Raw genomic sequence first — 21,501 nt, forward strand, 5'->3', positions numbered from 1 at the left:
TGTTGATTACATGTTGAAATGATAAGTTTTTTTAATACATTGGGTTACATAAAATAGTAAAAGTAATTTCACCTGCTTAACTAAAAAATTAAACATGATATATCTGTTTACATTATATTTCTATTAGACAGTGCTCTTCATAATTAGCAATTAACCTTGTGGTTAATTTATCCTTAGCTCCAATATTTGTAATATTCATATTTACTTCATTTTCAAAAGGAAAAATAAAGAGGTTTAGTGAGGTAAAGTAACCAGCCCAACTGGCAAGAGGCAGATCGGGCTCTGCAACCAGTCTGTCTCCAAAAGCTGAATTTTTTCTTCCCTGCCAAGTGCTAGAGAACACAGGTGTGGGATTCAGAGGGAGGAGCCGTGTGGGCCAGTCTCAGCCTTCCAATTGGAAAATAAATGTGGCCTCAGACACGTAGGTAATAGAACTGCCAAAAGTATATGAAACCTGGCACTTAAATTGTGAGACTCTAATGGTTTTTTTTGTTCTCAAACAACAGAATACATTTCTTATACACCTTATCGGACATTTCCATCAAGATAGAAAAATAAAAACAAAACAGACAAAAGCCACCTCTTGGAGAGAACTACCTTCATAGGATATCAGGCATCCCTAAACATGTCATTTTTGTCCTCATGGAAGGAATTCTGCTAATATCCCTGGGTGTCAGCGGTGGTCAGCAGCAACCAGAATGTAGAGGGTCTCACGTCTGGGGTGTGCCTGGCACTAGCAAGGGCAGGGACAGTCGTGTGTGTCCAGGAGGAGTCCTGCAGAATGGAGAGGCCTCTGTGAGGTCTGAGAGGACTCTGGATGGGACTCAGGTCTCCCCAGATTTCAAGCCCAGGCCTCTGTTTGTTGGAGCCTCGCCGAAACATTCCAGAGACAACCCCACCCGGGCCCCTCCGGGACTGGTTCAGCGAGTTGCATTTCTAAAATGTGATTCAACTTTGTCATCTCAAGAAACAATGAAGCAGAGTGGTAAAGGAACACAGCTTCCTGATTTTTTAGGGGTGAGGTGGGGGTAGTGTACCCCCTGAGTGAGGGGCTCTTGAACAAATGAATGTGGAAATGAACATGTCTCCCACCATGGCCTGTCTGTTTCTGTCCATCAGTCTCTGTCTTCCAGCAGCGTCCGTCGGCACCTGCTCTAATCCATTTACTCATTTTCACTCTTCAGGGCCTGCTGTTCCTCCACAGGAGCCCCCTGGGGTCCCATGGCAACCTGAAGCCTTCCGACTGCCTGGTGGACGCCGGATGCAGGTGAAGCTGTCGGGATTCGGCCTGTGGGAACTCGAGCATGGCCGGACACACAGAACATACAATGAGGAAACGACGGACCCATCAGGTAACCACTGCAAATCCTGCACCCTCTAGCTGTCAGGAGAGGGGTACAGGGCTCCTCACCCCACCTGCGCTTTCTGATGCTCACCCGCTCGGGTCCCTGCTGTTGGGCCTTCCTCTGGGGCTGATGGATGCGGTTATTCCGGTCACCCAAAGAGAGGGGGAAAAAACCCCAAACAACCCACTAGTGGCCTGAGTCCATGGTGGGGTGTCTGAGTGAGGAGCCTAGTCCTTGCCCTGACTTAGCTGGGTGACCTGAAGGGAGTCTCTGGCCTTGTCTTCAGTCTTCTGTGTCCCCTCGTGTCTTCATGCCGTGTTCTCAGTGGAGATGGCACCACCTGCCAGGCCCCTTACAGCTGATGAGCTTGGTAGTTCCCCACCCTCTCTGCACTTCAGTATCACTTGAGAAGCTTCAAAAGACACGAAAGGGGCTGGGTCCCATCCAGTGCCAACTGAATCAGAACTTATGAACATGGGGTCTGGGCATCTGTGTTGCTTTCTAAAAGCCTCTCGAGTGATTCTGATGTACATCTCGAGACAAGGCACCACCTGGAGTCCAACCCTCCTGCACACGTGTGCGAATTGAGACTCCACGGCTCTTCCTACTTGTCTAGGCTTACTGAGCACTCTTGAGTCTTGCCGTGCACTGACCTGGGCCCTAGTGAGCCCAGTGTGCTCCGCTTTGACCGCCTCTCTCTGAAGCAGCAGGCTGCCAGCAGCTTTGCTGTGTGCATGTGGGGAGGTGTCTATCATATGGTATCTTGCAGAAAAGACAAAGGGGGAAATGTTGAAAACCTCTTAGTAGCCATTTCTTTCTCTGCATCCTGCACTATATTTTCTTTTCATGATTGTAGCCTATAATGATATAAAAATCTATAAACACCACCACAAAAGAAATGTAAGTTTATAAAACATCCAGCACAGATACATCTGTAGAGACAGAATGCAGATTGGTGGTTGGCAGGAGTTGGGAGGTAGGGGAAATGGTCAGAAACTGGTTCATGGATTCAAGGTTTTACTTTGGGGTGTCAGAAATGTTTGGGAACTAGATGTACTAGCTGTATGGCATTGCCAGGGTGCTCAATGCCACTGAGTTGTTCGCTTTCAAGTAGTTTTATGTTCTATGAATTGTTACATGATTTTTTTTTTTTAATGTAGGCAGTACAGAAAGGAAAAAGGAAAAGAAAAGCTGCCTGTAATTGCACAGTCATGAGTTAACTGCTGTTAACTTGTTAGGGCAGGATCATCGTTCCTTCATATTCACACACATGGGCCCCCAAGTGTATGAATCTAGAGATATCTCCAACCATCAGGGTCAACTTCTCGGGGACTGGATACTTCAGGGCTCCTGTGCTTCCTGGAAAAAGAAGGGGTGACTTTTTCTGTTCCACCCAGCAGCTCTGACCTTTGACAATCTTGGCTTTGCAGAGTTCTTACTGGGCAGCCCCAGAACTACTGTGTCTCCCCCAGGTGCCCTGGTCTGGCACCCAGAAGGGAGATGTTTACAGCTTTGCCATCCTAATGAGAGAGCTGATCCAACACCAGGACCTTGGACCTTTTGATGATCAAAACCTGACCCCAGCGGGTAATGCTGGGAGAGACTCCTTGGCCGGCTTGGTCATTCAATCTAGACTTTTTTCTTTCCTGTGTAGTCAGTTCTTTATTTTAAAAATCTTACATCTTTAGACCCTTTTTGAACAGTTCCATCCTTTCACCTTCTTTGGTCTTTTAAGATACTGACATTTTCAGAGTCCAGATCTCTTGTCTTGTAGAATGTAGTACTACCTGGATTTGTCAGTTTCCCAATGGCTGGATGTAGGTTATTTTTAGCAAGAATACTTCACATCAGGAAGCGCAGGCTATCGTTGATGTCAGTTACTTCCCTGCTTGCTCAGCTGGTAAAGAATCCAGCCGCAGTGCAGGAGACCCTGGTTCAATGCCTGGGTTGGGAAGATTCCCTGGAGAAGCGCATGGCAACCCACTCCAGTATTCTTGCCTGGAGAATCCCATGGACAGAGGAGCCTGGGGGGCTCCATTCCATGGGGTCGCAAAGAGTTGGTATCAACTGAGAAACTAAGCACAGCAAAGAGAGCTACCTTTTAAATGCTTGCTTTTATTCTTTGTTTTGTGAGATGTTTATTAATTTAGAATCTATTCCAGTCTTATTTTTTTATTTTTAAAATTCATATTCCTTCTTAAAGAATTAGAAGACAAATTACAGTTCGGTTACAAAAAAATTAAGGAACTCAGAACTACATACTCTATTCAATAACAGCAGCCAGAGCAATTCTGTAAGAAAATGAGTCAGATTGTGTCACTTCTCTACCCAGAATCTCCCCCTGACTTCCCATTTGGGGAGTGAAAGATAAATCCTTACAATAAATAGCCTGCAAGATCACTGAAGGCTTCTGATGGGGCCTCTGTGACTTATATTAGTGTTTGGTGGCTCAGTGGTAAGGATTCTACCTGCCAAGCAGGAGATGCAGGTTTCATCCCTGGTTTGGGAAGATGCCCTGCAGAAGGAAGTGGCAACTGACTCCAGTATTGTATTCTTGCCTGAAAAATACCATGGACAGAGGAGCCTGGTGGGCTATAGTCTGTGGGGTTGCAAAGAGTCAGACATGACTTAGCAACTAAAACAACAAGGGCTGTGACTACAAGCTGGCTAGCTTGAAACAATATTCTTGCACAGTTCTAGAGACTAGAAGTCCAAAATCAAGGTTTAGCTGGGCTGAGCGCCCTCTAGAAACTCTGGGGGAGGCCCAGTCTTTGCCAGTTTCAAGGTAGCTGCCCCAGCCTTCCTGGGTTTGTGGCCATGTAGGTCCAATCTCTGCTTCCATCTTCACATTGCCACGTCTTCTGTGTACATTTCTTCTGTATGTGTCTTATGAGGACACCTGTCCTTGGATCAGGGCCCACTCAAATAATCCAAGATGATCGCTTCAACCCCAGATAATTATATTTGCAAAGACACTTTTTCTTCAAATAAGGTCACATTTGCAGGTCCTGTGGATCAGGACACAGGCGTATCCTCTGGGGACCACCATTTGGCCTTCTCCATCTTCCTAATTCTGCCTCCCATGCCTGGCTCCTTTTAATCACACTGGCCACCTTTATGTGCCTCCACAGTGATGCACTTTCACTCCGGAGTCTTAGCAAACGCTGTGCCCTCTGTCTGGACATCTGTTATGCCATATTTGTAAGTACAAATTTGTTTCGTTCTTTCTTAAGGACTACAACAGTTTTCACTGTAAGCCTATGTTATATCTTGGGCTGGCCAAAAAGTTCATTTGGATAAGATGGTACAGACAAGCCCGAATGAACTTCTTGACCAACCCAGTATTATTGATTGGTAGATGTTTTGATTGTGTGCCATTATTTTTTTTTTTCTTTTCCAAACTCCTGCAGTGAGTAGTCATGAATCTTTGTGGACATGTGTGAGTATTTCTTCAGGGTGGATTTCTGTTCATGAAATTGAAAAGGTAGACCTATTTTAAACATATTTAAATTTTCTGCTAAGTGGTGTCCACTTTTCTACTTACAAAGGATATATTCAGGTTTGAGAGGTTTGGGGAGCCAGGTTGTCTCTGAACACAGTCCATGAGGGAATTACAGGAAAAGTAACGGGAGGTGAAGCAAAACCTGATCAAACTCGTTTAGAAAATTCACAGTAGGCATAACCCCCAGCACTGTTATTTTGCACTTTGGCTGCACATTGGAATTTCCTGGGGAACTTAAAAAATGTCTGAGGTTTGGATCTCAGCCTCAGAGAGCCTGATGTCACTGATCTGGGTCTCTAAAATTTCCCAAGTGATTCTAACATGTAGTTCAGGTTGAGAACCACTGTCATGGAGAGAGGATGTGTGTGTGTGTGTGTGTGTGTGTGTGTGTGAGAAATGTGTGTTTGTGTGTAAATCAGCCCACCTTTCTCTCTTGATTTCTTTCCCCTTGCAGTGCTGTGTTTAGTCACGTCTGACTCTTTGCAACCCCATGGACTATACCCTGCCGTGCTCCTCTGTCCACGAGATTCTCCAGGCAAAAATACTGGAGTGAGTAGCCATTTCCTTCTCCAGATCTTCCTGAGCCTGGGATTCAAGCTGTGTCTCTGGCATCTCCTGCATGGACAGGTGGATTCTTTACCACTAGCGCCACCTGAAGGCCCTTATCTTCCCCCTTTTGTTTCCTGCCTTCCCTACCATTTCTAGTCCATCCCCAATGGCTCATCCCAAGCTGCTGCTTTAAATCGTCGTGCATTTCCTGGAGACTTTTTCAAGTAAGGAGCCTTTCTGAGTGTACTAGTCACTTTGAAAGCAGATTCTGGTTTCTAATTTGTGGCAAAATGTAGGAGAGATGAGACTACTCCCAAAAGGTTGATCTCAAATCCAGGGGCATCTGAATTTGGAACCAAGCAGCTAACAGATCTTCCCGCACTGAACCCAGGTGGACGCCCACCTATGCTTGTTAAGCTCAGCTGCCATGTGATTGTGCCAACTGGGTGGGGAGGGGGGTGTGGAAAGACTATGGACAGTGGGTGCATTTCCCCCTCATTGTGGGCATCTGCTCACCAAGCTGGATGAGAGGCAGTCACAGGGGACGATGGGTACAGAGGACCACAACCAGGAAGAGTACAGTGAGCCCATAGTTTATGGGCTAACAGTCCCTTCCATTAACTTCTACATCCCTGCAAACAAATCCTGGTCCTGGAAACAATGTCAATTCCCTGCATACATTAGAGCCATGGTTCTCAAACCTTTTACTGCTTCCCAGGTGGCTCAGTGGTAAAGAATCTGCCTGCCAATGCAGGAGACACAGGAGACAGTGGTTCGATCCCTGGGTCAGGAGGATCTCCTGGAGAAGGGCACAGCATGCAACCCACTCCAGTATTCTTGCCTGGAGAATCCCACGGACAGAGGAGCATGGCGGGCAACAGTCCGTAGGGTTGATACGAGTCGAAATCAACTTAGTGACTGAGCATGCATACTCGCAAACATTTTAGCGGGCATCAGAATCACCTGGAGGGTTATTTGAATTGAAAAGTAGAGGGATGTGCCCAGGATCTGTGTTTTAATTAGTTCCCCAGTTGATTCTGAGACACACTAACACTAACATTTGAGACTTGATTTCCTCTCTCCCTGTACTGTCCTCTTAAGAAAGAAGTCTCTGTGTGACGGTTTCTCCAGAGGACAGGGGCGTGTGCTCCACCACTTTGAATGGAGAACAATCTGCATAAATTATTTGGAATTTATTTCTACAGGTTCATCTATGCTCTCCCATTTATTTATTAATTCAATTACCTATTACATTTCACTTATGATATGCATATATAATTTATTATATGATATAGTTATTTTATATTTTGAGTTATCTAACACTACTTTGTTGCTCAAATTGTTTTATCTTTGACCGTTTCATTTCGATTGCCTTCTGTATACCTTTGACGTATACCTGTTGCGGGGTTTTATTTTGTGCTTCCTTAGTTTCTGGTGGTATAAGATGCTTTAGCCTCATCTTGGATTTTCCCTGCTTCAGAACTAGAGTCAACTGCTTTTGTTAAGAAACCCTGACTCCTTTATTGGAAAAGGAACACCTGGATGCTAGGTGTGCTTGTTGCTATGGGCATGCTGTTGTTTCTAGCCCCTCTTAGTAGACAGAGTAAGACAATGTGTGTGTATATACCAACTCACACGGACACACACATTCATATCATTATCTCCCCATCTGTGTCTACATTAAGGTAAACATGAGTTCGTGTTGACATCTTCAGTGTCATTATCGCATGGTTTGTTTATTTTATTCTCTCCCCATCACTCATGCATCACTTCCTTTTCCAATAGTGAGCATCCTGGCTCCCGCCATCTGCCACCTGTTCACTTACTTGTTCAATCCCAGTATATGTTTACAGTAGTATCAGAGTTTTTCATCTGAATCCCCAGGAGAAGCATTTCTACCAGCTAGAGGATAGTGATTACGGATATTTCCTTTTGACTTTAGTCTTACCATCCCTACTCGTTTTATTTTATTTTTGAGTATTTATTTATGTAGCTGCATTAAGTCTTAGTTGCGGCGTGCAGGATCTTCACTGAGCCGTGCCGGTTCTTTTCTTGCAGCCTGTGTGCTCAACTGCCCCGTGGTATGCGGGATCTTACTTTTCGACCTGGATCAAGTCAACATTCCCTCCATTGCAAGGCAGATTCTTAGCCATTGGACCAGCAAGGAAGTGAACGCCAAGGACCACCTTAAGAGAACTCTCTCTCCTTTTTTTAATGTATCTAGTGGCATGTGGAACTTCCCCAACCATGGATTCAACCTGTGTCCCCTACAGCAGAAGCTCAGAATCTTAACCACTGGACTTGCCAGGAAAGTCCCTATCTACTCATTTTAGAAGCTGCTTACATCAGTGCTTTACTCCCTCCCCCTTCAATGAGGTTATGTCACACATTTGTAAAACAGATTCTTTGGTCTCTGTATTCTGTCTTGCAGTTGTCCGGTCTCCCAACTGATATGTTTTTAAATTTGCCCTGTGGGTTTTGGCGAATACACAACGTCATGGTCACAACCAGAAAAAAATCCCCAGGGCTTCCCCTATTTAACTTTTCCTCCTCCCCAAATTCCTGGAAGCTTCTGATCTATTTTCTGTCTATAATTTTGCCTCTTCTGGGATATCATACACACAGAATCATACAGAATGTAGCCTTGTCAGACTGGATTCTTACACTTAGTAAAACATTTAAGATTCATTCATTTTGCCACACCCACAGTGTTTTTATAACAAAAACATGTACATTGTTGTCAAACATTATTTCCTCTACAAACCAGAATGTTTAATAAAAGTCTGTAGACGCTAATGAGGAAGTGAAAGAAAGTAGGTTTACATAGCTGGACACAGAGGCAGAACATACTAGTTACAATTTATTGTTTGTTAAAATAACTTTTATGAACAATTTTACTGGTAATGGAAATTTCATAAAGCACACTTAGGGTGTTTCTAGTACCAAACGGATATATATTCCTAAGATCACAGGGAGATATCCTTCATTTCAAGAAAAGTTTTATTAGAAAAAAATCAGATTAATATATATCAGGAGTCCCCATTTTCCAGGAGAATTCTAGTATTTCCTGTAAAATATTCAGATTTCTTTGAAATTTTAACCTGTTTGATTTGCTTAAAAACTGAGTTTGTAAATTTGAAAACACCTCTGTTTAAAGCGAAGTGTCCTCAATGGCCCAAAGTTCAGGCATTGAGCTACCTAAACTCCAAATGGATTTCAGAAATCATCCACCGAATCAAGGACCCCACGGCCTCCGAGTCACTTCGACCTTCCCTATCAGAGGAGAAGGGAAATGAAATTATGGTGGTCATGGTGAAGGCATGCTAGGATGAATCTCCAGAGAAAAGGCCCACTTTCTGTTTCATCTAGATTTTACAGGAAGCCAGTCTGGAGGGTGAGTAGGTGTGTAGCAGAGGTTTTCTCCTAATTATTTAACCATTAGAATTTTAAAGCTCTGTGACTATGATTGATTCTGGGTGCCTCCCTCCCTCCCTCCATTTCCTCCCTCCTCCCATCTCCCTCCTCCCTCCCTCCCTTCCTTTTCTTCCTTCATCATATACTCATTCAGTGCCCATCATATACAAAGCACTGGGCCACGTGCTGGCTGAAGTCTAGTGGTAGATTCTCCCTTTATTCCATAAATGATTTAAACATGGATCAGACTTTCATTGCCTTCCTTTGTCCACCCCAGATACTGTGTCTCAATCAAGACTCTCCTTCCCAAGGAGTTCTGATATGACCTCAGAATCTTTTTCAAGCCAACATTCCAGGGGGTTATGACTCATTCATTGGGACTGGATTGTAGGATAAAAAAACTATTCACCAAACTTAGAGTAGGTTATTGACTTTAATTATTCATGGCTCTTGAATAGTTTTCTCAGTAGTGGCTTCACATGAGGGTCACTGTATCATCTTTTGACCCGTTGAGTGTCAGAAGGTACAGCCTTTGAGAAGTAGCTGGAGTTGATAGACGCCTGGGTAGGAGTCGGGCATCTACTCCTAATTTTGCCATTCTACTATACCTTCTTAAAAGAACAACCCCGTGTTCTGCATTTTTCATGTCAAAATAGTTTTAAATAGTAGGTCTCAGGTCAGTGAATATTTTTTGCTTAGGAAATAGGGTCGCCAATGTTAAGGTAAGTGTATTTCCTATAAGGGCCTCAGTCTCCTCATGTGAAAGATGAAAAATTTATTTGATTTCTCTGAAGACGCCTCTAAAACAAGAGCCTATGGGATCTAGAAATGCCCCTGATATCTGTCACCAGAAAAGAAAACATCTGGTGTTGCCATCTGAAGAGAAAAGAACAACTCATCCTGAAACCTACACTTCCGCACGCCCATGACAATGATGTGAAATGTAGGGAAGAGGGGCGTGGGGAGGGCAGTGAAGGCTACTGTTTGTCCAGTGCCCACTGGGTAGCAGACACAGCCCTAGTACTCACTGCCTCCCTGAATTTTCCGAAGGACTCTGTGAAGTGTGTATTATTATCCTCATGTCTCAGATGAAGAAACAGACTGCAAAGACGGAAGCGGGCAGTTCAAGATCACACAGCTGGTAAAGGACGGGCTGTCCTGCCAGGTGCCTATGGCCATTGGCATTTCACTGCTGTCCATTGGCAGCCCTTGAGTATGAAAGCTTAAGGGCAAGACCTGCTGTCTTGGAATGTATGCTTGGATGTTGTGTTCCACTGTGGCCCTAAAGTTCTTGGACAAAGATGTAAATCTCTGGGTTCTTTTAAAGCCACGTGAGTGTACTAGAGACAGTGTGATGAGCTAGCTGGAAGTGTACGCCAACCACATGGAGGAGGTGGTGGGAGAGAGTACCAACCAGCTGCTGGCCGAGAAGAGGAAATGGATCAGCTTTTGTCCACAACGCTGCCCAGATATTCCAAAGTTCCGGGGGCCTTGACAAAAGAACCAGGAAGCAACACCATTGCTATTTAAGGAGGCCCCACATGGAGAGACAATCTCCTTTGTTCTTTTCTTAAGAGACTGTTAGGCTCTTCTAAAATGGGTCAAGCATTCTGTGGTCATTCGGTACATTTTGTAAAGGGAGACAGAAGCAAATGCCCTCCAAGCCACAGGAATTACAGAATGCTGCTAAGTCACTTCAGTCGTGTCCGACTCTGTGCGACCCCATAGACGGCAGCCCACCAGGCTCCCCCGTCCCTGGGATTCTCCAGGCAAGAACACTGGAGTGGGTTGCCATTTCCTTCTCCAATGCATAAAAGTGAAAAGTGAAAGTGAAGTCGCTGAGTCGTGTTTGACTCTTCGCGACCCCATGGACTGCAGCCTACCAGGTTCCTCCGTCCGTGGGATTTTCCAGGCAAGAATACTGGAGAGGGTTGCCATTGCCTTCTCTAATATAGATAGATCTGTAAGATGGAATAGTGAATGCAGCAATAGGAGGATACCACTAGATGGCGCTCTGGCTTCATGAGTCCGATGCGGCGGCGGCTGCTGCTGCTGCTAAGTCGCTTCAGTCGTGTCCCACTCTGTGCGACCCCATACACGGCAGCCCACCAGGCTCCCCCGTCCCTGGGATTCTCCAGGCAAGAACACTGGAGTGGGTTGTTATTTCCTTCTCCAATGCATGAAAGTAAAAAGTCAAAGTGAAGTCGCTCAGTCATGTCCGACTCTTCGCGACCCCATGGACTACAGCCTACCAGGCTCCTCCGTCCGTGGGATTTTCCAAGCAAGAGTACTGGAGTGGGTTGCCATTGCCTTCTCCGCATGAGTCCGATACTCTCGGTCTATTCAGATTACTGTTCAGTCTCTGAGTCGTGTCCCACTGTTTGGGACCCCAGGGACTGCAGCACGACAGCCTTCCCTGTTCTTCACTATCAGATTATTTATATTATACGTCTGTCCAGATATTTTGCACAATAGGCACTACTAACTTCAGATTCAAAACTTGCTTCATTTTTGGCTCTGTTATCACCTGGGCACTCTCTGAACACTTGACAGAGTATCTGCTGTTAAAATTCCTGTACCCTTCCGTGTGTCTTGACAAAGAAAGGGGGTTGGCGATTTGAATGTGTTAATGTGAGATTGGTTGATAGAAGCAAAAATGTTAATTAATGAATTGATGAGTGTTTACAATTGTTTCCACATCTGCAGGCTGAATCTTTCTAATCAACTCTATAACCAGTAGGGGCAAATGCAGTTCTCTCAGGGAGAAAATCTTTTTTGAAAAGGCATTTATGTGACCTGCTCCTCACCCCTCCCCGAATTTATACCTACCAATTAAAATATCTCTTTAGAGAAAATGCAGGCTGGGAGATGGGTGTCAGAAAATTCCCTCTAGATGATGGATTCTTGTTAACCAAAAATCTAATGCACTGAAGCAAAAAAGATCTACCAGGGAGACTTTGTAGGGATGTGTAGGAGACAATTGGAGAAGGCAATGGCACCCCACTCCAGTACTCTTGCCTGGAAAATCCCATGGATGGAGGAGCCTGATAGGCTGCAGTCCATAGGGTCTCTAAGAGTCGGACACGACTGAGCGACTTCACTTCCACTTTCACTTTTCATGCATTGGAGAAGGAAATGGCAACCCACTCCAGTGTTCTTGCCTGGAGAATCCCAGGGACGGGGGAGCCTGGTGGGCTGCTGTCTATGGCGTTGCACAGAGTCGGACATGACTGAACCGACTTAGCAGCAGCAGCAGCAGCAGTAGGAGACAATATGAATAAGATACTATTCAAAAACGTCCAGCTTCACTGGAGAATGGCTTGTTGCAGGAAGGTCCGTGGAACCAGAGCATTTTGAGTCCGTGACAATCTTTTTCTCTGACATTGTTGGATTCACAAAACTCCGCTCTCTCAGCTCCCCCCTGCAAGTTGTGAAGCTCCTTAATGACCCGTACAGTCTATTTGATCACATCATTAAAACTTCTGACGTGTGTAAGGTGAGGCACCTGGTCCTGGGTCGTGGGGACACACACGACCTTGTAGCTGTCCCCCCTGGGCGTGAATGAAGATGAATCCAGCCCAAGACATCAGTCAGGAGGAAGGCTCTATTTTAGGCTGGCAGTCTATCTCAATTCATGGCAGAAACTCAATATTTGATTCCTGTTTGTTTTCTTGGAAAAGGGCTTGATTCATCACAGATGTAGGTGCTTGTCAAGAATCATCAGCTATTCCCTCTGTTTCCTTCCATTATTTTATCTCACAGTAAACACATTTCTAAAACAGGCATTGACCTTCTACTGGCTAATTCCTCCCGTTCCCTCCTGAATATTTCTTTTTCATATTCAGAGAGGCTCACATTTACTCTCCTTTAAAGCTTGTCTTTGAATCCGGTGTGTCTCACTTCTTTTACTGTGATCTTTAGCAATTCAAGCTTAGATTATCAGACTCATGACTAAAGGTCAGAGAGCAACTACCTGACTAGTACTACTGCTCTGGAGAGGTATGAACAAGTTCACCTGGAATGAAGGGTGAGTTTTGCACAAAAACTGACAATCTGGCTTCATTCATTAATGCCAAGGCCACCTTGTATGTTTTCTGGTGGGGCCAGATGATGACTCCAGGATGCCCATATTCACACACACCAGGTGGGCAGCCACAAGTTCATCAGCTCTCACCTCTGATACCAGGGCTCTCTGCCTGTGGTCCTGGATCAGGAAGACTTGGGGCAATGGAATCATGTCCTCTGGCAACACATCCTCAGTGGTGTTCCCCCAAAGTTCCCCAACGATGTAGCCCCAATTCCAGAGAGGATGGAAAGATAGTACAGACAATCTCGAAGAGCAGATCATATTCACCCAACAAAAACACAAGCTGCTCTGCTTAGAAGATCCTCCTCTGGGATTGCCTCTTAGCGTTTTCTTCTCAGCTACATTTTGCATGAACGAATGCTCACATCAGTTTGTATTAATAAAGGATGTGCCCAAGGTGGGGTGAGGTAGCCTAGAAGCAGTTTGACTTGTGTGCTTGTTGATTTTGGGTAATTTCAGTGTCACCAGGAGGCAGACGTGTTCTTACTGCCTGGCTAAGGCCGGAAGTTTCACCTTTACCATCATCGTTGGAATCTGCTGAAATGCAGATGGATCTGAAAGGAGCTGTAACTTTATACTTACGCTTGCCATTTATTCTCTCTTGTGAATGAAGGATCTGAAGGATGATTTTATTAGGAGGATTAGGGAAAAAGAAGACAGATGCCTGCTGCTGCTAAGTCGCTTCAGTCGTGTCCGACTCTGTGCGACCCCATAGACGGAAGCCCTCCAGGCTCCCCCATCCCTGGGATTCTCCAGGCAAGAACACTGGAGTGGGTTGCCATTTCCTTTTGCAATGCGTGAAAGTGAAAAGTGAAAGGGAAGTTGCTCAGTCATGTCCAACTCCCAGCAACCCCATGGACTGCAGCCTACCAGGCTCCTCCATCCATGGGATTTTCCAGGCAAGAGTACTGGAGTGGGGTGCCATCGCCTTCTCCAAGACAGATGCCTACATTTATATATTTTGTGTAGTATAAATGTATGCATAATGGTACCTAAGGGCCCTTATGTGGAGTGAAGATATTCCAGGTTGGATAAGGTGGACTGCCCTTGAGGGATCCAGGAGATCTTTTAAGGTCTGCCTCATCAGTGTATCGCTGTCTAACGAGTTTTGAACTTGGGTTGGGGGAATATGGTCACCGGCAGCCTCAGATTTCAGAAGGGAAAGTCGTGACTAGGGGAGAGGGTTGGGGAAGGAAGGCTTCATGGAGGAAGCAGGGCAAGGGGGAAGGACCTTGCGCAGGACCTTGAGGAAATGCTAGGACTTGGATGGTGTTGCGGTCATGGAGGGCGGCCCTTCCAAGGATGGGGTCCAAAGCAGGATCAATAGCGAAGGGCCTGGCCTCGAACCCATCCCCTCACTCCCAGCCTCCCTTGGGAAGAACACAAAGCCGCTTTCTTCCTTTGTTTCCAGGTTGAAACCACTGGAGATGCATACATGGTGGCTAGCAGACTTCCCATCCGCACTGGAATCCGACACGTGGACGAGCTTGCCACCATGTCCTTGCACTTCCTCCGTGCCACCATCCACTTTCAGATTGGGCACATGCCCAAGGAGAAGCTGAAGCTCCGGATTGGCCTCCACACAGGTAGACAGCACCAAGGGCAGGTGGCCTTGTGGCCCCGATACAGCAGCAGATAGTTCTAAATCCACACCCTAGGCCCGAAATGGGAAAATCCTCAGAGGGGAAGAAAAGATCGAATCATCTTTGCTTGTGTGTTTCTACTTAGCCAGATTGCTTGGTAACAACAAGGAGACACAAAGATTCCAAGATGTTTAGCCCCAAAATAGGAGGGGCCTCCAAACCAGAACAGTTATTTTGGGCTTCTTTCCCTCCGTGCCTCACCATCAAATGCCCTTTGATCTGTTTTTATCAAACTCATGGACCTGTGACTTGGGAATGGATGACCTGCACTTGATTAAATGCTATCCTGTCACTGTCTTGAAATTCTTGATAATTTTTGAATGGAAGATCCCTTATTGTCATTTGAGACTGGACCCTGCAAATTACGGTAGCCAGACCTTCTCCTCCCTCTCCTTCGCAGCTTAACTAAAATAGACCCTGACTCCTAACCAGAGTTAACCACTCCGATGTTTGTGCCGCTGATGCCTTGTGTACATCCCAAGGGCATGAATAACATCATCATTGATTTATGTCTTAGTCAGCCTGGTTGTTAAAATGCCATACATAGACCGGGTGGCTTAAACCACACACTTTTCTGGCAGTTCTGGGGGCTGGAAAGTCTAAGCTCAAGGATTCTACCACAGTGGGTTCTACCTGTTCAAGCTTGTAGAGTGCCTTCTGGCTGTGTCCTCATGTAGAAAAAGAAAGAGAACTCTGGTGTCTCTTCCTGTTCATTTCAGGGCTAAGTCATTTCAGTCATGTCTGACTCTTTGCGACCCCATGGACTGTAGCCCACTAGGCTCCTCTGTCCCTGGGATTCTCCAAGCAAGAATACTGAAGTAGGTTGCCATGCCCTCCTCCAAAGGATCTTCCAGACCCAAGGATCGAACCTATGTCTCATGTCTCCTCCATTGGCAGGCGGGTTCTTCACTGCTAGTGCCCCCTGGGAAGCCCAATTCCTCTTCTTACAAGGGCACTAATCCCATCAAAAGAGCCCTACACTCACGACCTCCTCTAATTACCACCTAAAGGCCCCACTTCCTAATACCATTGTATTGAGTTTAGAGATTCAACATGTGAATGTGAGGGGAGGCACACAGACATTCAACCCACAACAATTGATTATGTTGCTTTCCACTCAGAGTCTGTGAATTCCATAGTTTGCCTCATTGTAATCCTTGAAATCTGTTGCCAAACTTTGCTCCAAGAGAGTACTTGACAAACATTTGTTGACTGGATGTGCATTGTGGAGTTGACACTGGGGAGATTGCGGACTGGCCGTGCCCCTCTGTCCTTGGCTTTGCAGGTCCCGTGGTGGCTGGCCTGGTGGGAATCACCATGCCCAGATACTGCCTGTTTGGAGACACCACGAACGTGGCACCCAGAATACAAAGCAGCAGTTTGCGTGGGTATTGTTTACAGCACTTCGCAAACACAAGCTTGCTGTCCCTCTGGTCCCCTATCTTTAACCAGAGAGTATTTTTAGAAGACCATTTGCATTTTGTCTACTCTTTTCCATCTGAAGGATAAGATCGTTATCCATTTTAGACAACACGGGTTGCAAGCTTTGTAGATAAACCTTTGCACTGAGCTCTTGATGGAGCCCTGCAAATACACATGGAAGCTCATAAGACTTTCCATCCTAAACACTCAGGTACACCTAGGGTACTGCTAAGTCGCTTCAGTCGTGTCCGACTCTGCACGACCCCAGAGACGGCAGCCCACCAGGCTCCCCCGTCCCTGGGATTCTCCAGGTGAGAACACTGGAGTGGGCTGCCATTTCCTTCTCCAACGCATGCAAGTGAAAAGTGAAAGTGAAGTTGCTCAGTCGTGTCTGACTCTTAGCGACCCCTCGGACTGCAGCCCACCAGGCTCCTCCATCCATGGGATTCTCCAGGCAAGAGTACTGGAGTGGGGTGCCATTGGGTAAGATCATTTAAATAAGGAGTAGGAGTCGGCAAACTTTCTGAGCAGGACCAGAGAGTAAGTATTTTAGGCTTTGCAGGCTATAATCTCTGTTGCAACAACGTAACTGTTGTTGTCATGCGAAAGCAGCAGTTTGCAACCTGTAAATGCTGGGTGTGTTTATGTTCCAATAAAACTATTTGCAAACACAGGTGGTGGGCAGAATTTGGCCTGTTGGTAGCAGTGTGCCAAACGTGATGTATAGTTTTGGTGATACCAAAGAAATCTATGGCCAGGAACTCTGGGGAACATCAAATTCTTTTGCTTCAGAGTAGTTTTATTGCACTGATTATTGCTAGACATATATATGCCATTTATTGACAGATATTTATCAACTGGAAAACTAATTATTCAGTGATTTAAATATTAAAAAATTTAGATTAACATCTTTTGAATTTGTAGATCTTTCACAGCACATAAGACACACACACAAAATCTTTTCCCCTCTGATTACTTTGTTGTCTAAGTTAATCAATTGAGTTCCCAAATCCAGATTTAAACCACTGTCTTCGCTTATAAGTTAAGAGTTCAAGGATAAAATATGAAATTGGAAGTGCTGATGTAGGCTCCGAGCCTGACTTTGGTTGCAGTTCAAGTTACAAAGGACCTTTTCAGTGGTACCTCTCAGTTCTGGTACCATCCCAGGGAGCCCGAGGGGCCCAGCTGACCTCCACCCATCAGGAACACCAGCTTGCATATGGAGTCAGTTCTGTCTTATTTATAAACTGAACCTATTAAAGCTTGAGCAACACCTAGCAGCGTGTGAGCAATGCCTGTATGACTGGGGGTCCCAGGCCATGTGTCCCAGATGTGGGAGATGTTGTCTGTGATTTGCTTAATGAGAGGTGCTGGCGGTCCCAGAATTTGAGCCAAGTGTGAGGTGCTCCCTCAGCCTTTGCCCTACTTTTGACATCCATAGGAGATTCACAACCATGGTGATGACTAGACTGTAACTGGTTTCTGGCAGCTGTCCGGATCCAGGTCTCTCAGAACACTGCCAGCATCCTGCTGGCATGGGGAGGGTACGATTTGCAAAAGAAAGGCACCATTCCAGTCAAGGTAAGACCAGGGCCACTGTGAACACCCGTCCCCACTTGGGTCCCGGAAGGAGATGTCAGGAAACTTGATGGAATGAGTGAGTCTCCATGCCCTGGTTCATGGAGACCACTGAGGGCCACATAGAGCGCTCGTGACTGCCAGTTGTCTTCCTCCAGAGAGGGCTGTATGGTTACCTTAATGGTCAAGCGTGGAATCTGTGACCTTGGCTCCCACCTAGACTAACCTCTCGTGCGATGCCTCCTTCCTCTTTGCTGCACTGGTCTCCTGGCTTCTGCTTGAACACCCCAGAATGAAGTAGTCTCCCACATGGAGCAACAGCAAATACAACCCAGGAATAATCATGCCCACATTCTTCTATTTCCCTTCTCCTGAGTCTAAAGTGCCCAGGTGGAGGTGATGGAAGCCCATTGGTCTGGGGGCACTTAGGCCTCATCTCATCTCTACACATTTCCGTATCTCTTCCCTTGCCCTCTGCCTTCTTTCCATGCTGGCTCCCAGTCCATCACTGAAATGTACCATGAAACCACCTCATCTTTTTGATAAACCTTGCCTTTCTGGGGGTGGTGGTACTTCTCACATCTTGGAGATGTTCACTGTGGGGGTGATGAGTGGTTACTGGGACTTTGGGAGCTTGAGTGAGTGTCAGGGTCCAGGGACAGAAGTGAAGCAGGGAGGGGGTGGTACCTTCAGTTTACTAAGCCTGGCTCTGGCGTCATCTAATGTCAGGTAAGAGGAAGCTTTTTTTTAGATGGCAGAAGTGTAGACCTAGCTATGAATCCTGTTCCCACTAGTTCCTAGCTGTCTCATTTGGGGGCTTGGTGTTATAATCTGTAAAATGGGAACAGTGATAAGACTGCCCTCACAAGGTGGCTGTGAGTGTTGTGAACCTGGCTGTGAGGTGTTTCACCTGGTGGCCTACTCACGGTAAGAGCTCAGCAGATTTTATTATTACTTTAAAAGATTTTCTTTGCAGTAGACTGAGACTCCACTAGTCCTCACCCCCTAGGCCATTTGCTGAGTGTCCATTTGGGCTTATCAGCCTAGTCCAAGGACATGATCACGATTTCATCGGTGATGAAGCTTCTCCCTTACTGAGGCAGCTCCTGCCTGGAAGCAGTTTGGGCTACAGATGTGATTCTCAGGAAGCTAGCAAGGATGACCTGAGTTGTCTGCTGAGAGACCACACTTGACAGACAGCCTCTCCTGCTCTGAGATTCACCAGCCCTCCTTGACTTCCCACAGGGCAAAGGAGAACAAATCACGTTCTGGTTGAAGGGCAGAGAAGACTGCAAAGGAGAACAAATCACGTTCTGGTTGAAGGGCAGAGAAGACTGCACTATTCCACTCCTCAAATTTGCTCAGAAAGAAGCTGAAGTCCCAGGGATCTTCTGAGGTGAGTATTTTCTTCAGAGGTGTTTGTGGGGTCCCAGGAAAGTCTGTGGGGATGCCTTAAATATCCCGTTTAGGGGTTGTGGTTCAGATGGCCAAGTAGTTAAGAACCTACCTACTGATGCAGGAGATGCGGGTTCGATCCCTGGGTAGGGAAGATCTCCTGGAGAAGGATATGGCAACCCACTCCAGTATTCTTGCCTGGAGAATCCCATGAACAGAGGAACCTGGTGGGCTATAGTCCATCAGGTCACAGAGCCAGACATGACTGAGCCACTGAGCAGACACCTATGGTTCCAGGGTGTTGAGTCAGGCTCCCACTTGGGGGAGCCATCTAACTGGCCTCAGCGCACCCTGGAGCCCTGTTCAGTTCAGTTCAGTTTAGTCGCTCAGTCGTGTTCAACTCTGTGACCCCATGGACTGCAGCATGCCAGGCCTCCCTGTCTATCACCAACTCCTGGAGCTTACTCAAACGCATGTCCATTGAGTCGGTGATGCCACCCAGCCATCTCATCCTCTGTCCCCTTCTCCTCCTGCCTTCACTCTTTCCCAGCATCAGGGTTTTTGCCAATGATTCAGTTCTTCGCATCAGGTGGCCAAAGTATTGGAGTTTCAGCTTCAACATCAGTCCTTCCAATGAATGTTCAGGACTGATTTCCTTTAGGATGGACTGGTTGGATTTCCTTGAAGTCCAAGGGACTCTCAAGAGTCTTCTCCAATACCCCAGTTCAAAAGCATAGATTCTTCAGCACTCAGCCTTCTTTATAGTCCAACTCTCACATCCATACGTGACTACTGGAAAAACCATGGCTTTGACTAGACAGACCTTTGTTGGCAAAGTAATGTCTCTGCTTTTCAATATGGAGTCCTGTGGCCTGGAGCAAACCTAGAGTTTGATGAACTGGATACAGTGAACTCAAGACCAGGGCTGCTTGCTGCTCCCAGACCTGCCAGTGAGCCTGCCTCCCTGCCAGAAGTTTCCAGCCCATTAGCTTGCGAATTGGCAGTGAATCCAACTTCATTCTGGGGAAGGAGAAAGCTGGAGAATGAAGCCTGGGGCCAGGGGCCTGCCTCCCTTTGCAAAGTGCCTGCTCCCTAACCTCTAGTGTTTATTATCCTTATCAGCTAATCAGAAGGCAGGGACATAGAAGCCCACAGCCGAAGGCATCTCAGGAATGTTTTCTAGGTTGAAGCTCTATCTGAGGTGTGAATCACTGAAATCCAACAGAATTAGGCCACCCGGGCAGGCAGAACCCCCGCACTCTGGCTGGAAGGCCTGGCTTCACTTCCTGTGAGCACTGCGCCTTCCAAATGCATAATATCCTGTTCTCAATTTATTGCTTAATTTCTTTCCTATCCACTGAGCAAAGGACAGAATCGAGGCTTGAATTTTAAGTAGGATTTTTAAAATTCATTTATGAAGTATTTAATTTTTTAATCTCCAGGAGAAAAGGTGAACCCATCGATTCTGCCATGAGTAATTTCCCCTTTACAAAAAGAATGGGTTTTGCAACAGATCTACTGAACCACTGATGCATTTACAGTATATATATTTTTAATTCCATGAAACTCCTTGCATCCAGATTATCTTCCATGTGGCTGCCGCTGAAAATGGCAGAGCAACTTGAATGATATGTCCTCTTTGAGTCTTTTTCTATTGAATTTCCAGGACTGAAGATGTGAAAACCAAAGAGGAATATTTTCTTTTTCATTTGACCTCAGAGTGGCCTTTGTGGAGATATTTCTGAGCTCTGTATAGGGCTTTTTGGTGGGATGGGAGCATTTAATACCAAATTTGACAAAAGGTTTGGTGGAATTCCTGCCTTTCTTCAGGAAGAGGGACACCATCTAGGCACCGAGGGTAGAGCTTTGCAAATGGTAACCCAGCTCCATGGAGTGCCTGAGCTCCCATCAGCAGGACTCTTCTGCCCTGAGGTGAGCAGTTGAATTCTAGGACTTGCACAGATGCCACAATTCCGTTTTCACTGTGGTGGGCTCTGCTCCTCTCCAAAGCCCTTCAGCATCAAGGATTGAAAGCTCGTGACTGATGCTTGGAAGGAGAGAGGAAGAGGCATTTATATGTAGGAAACATGGAGCTACGTTGGCAAGGAGACCGTGGGCCAAAAGTTGCTCCTCATGCCTTATACCTTCTTCCCTTGTTTGGGATCAGGGCTTCTGAGTGCTAGCACTTTGTCCAATCATGAATGCAAACAAGGCAGCTTCTGCTCTGGGTGTCTCAGAGAGATTGGCCAGTCCCATCCATCCGTCCATTCGTGTACATATCCATCTATTTCTCTACCCATGTATCTATCCATCCTTATGAACATTTCATTAATTCAAAGAGCATTTATTGAGTACTTACTCTGTGCCAGGTACCACACTGGGAGACACAAGAAAATATGAAACTTTCCATGATCTTTAGCTCTCAGTTTACTGGGAGAGAGGAAGCATACTAGTAATGCAATGTATTAAGGACTAACAGAGGTAAGTGCAAAAGAGCAGGAGTGACTGAGAAACCCAATATTCGTGCATTGAAAGAGAATTAGAAAATGATAGAGATGTAGGGAT

General features: G+C 46.0%; 1 pseudogene; it reads left to right on the plus strand.

The window, feature by feature from the left end:
• Positions 1-18,936, plus strand: part of LOC113884388 — a 52,525-nt pseudogene extending 33,589 nt beyond the window's left edge.
• Positions 18,937-21,501: the final 2,565 nt, after the last annotated feature.

The sequence above is a fragment of the Bos indicus x Bos taurus genome, chromosome 26 (assembly GCF_003369695.1).
Source record: "Bos indicus x Bos taurus breed Angus x Brahman F1 hybrid chromosome 26, Bos_hybrid_MaternalHap_v2.0, whole genome shotgun sequence".
NCBI lineage: Eukaryota > Metazoa > Chordata > Mammalia > Artiodactyla > Bovidae > Bos > Bos indicus x Bos taurus.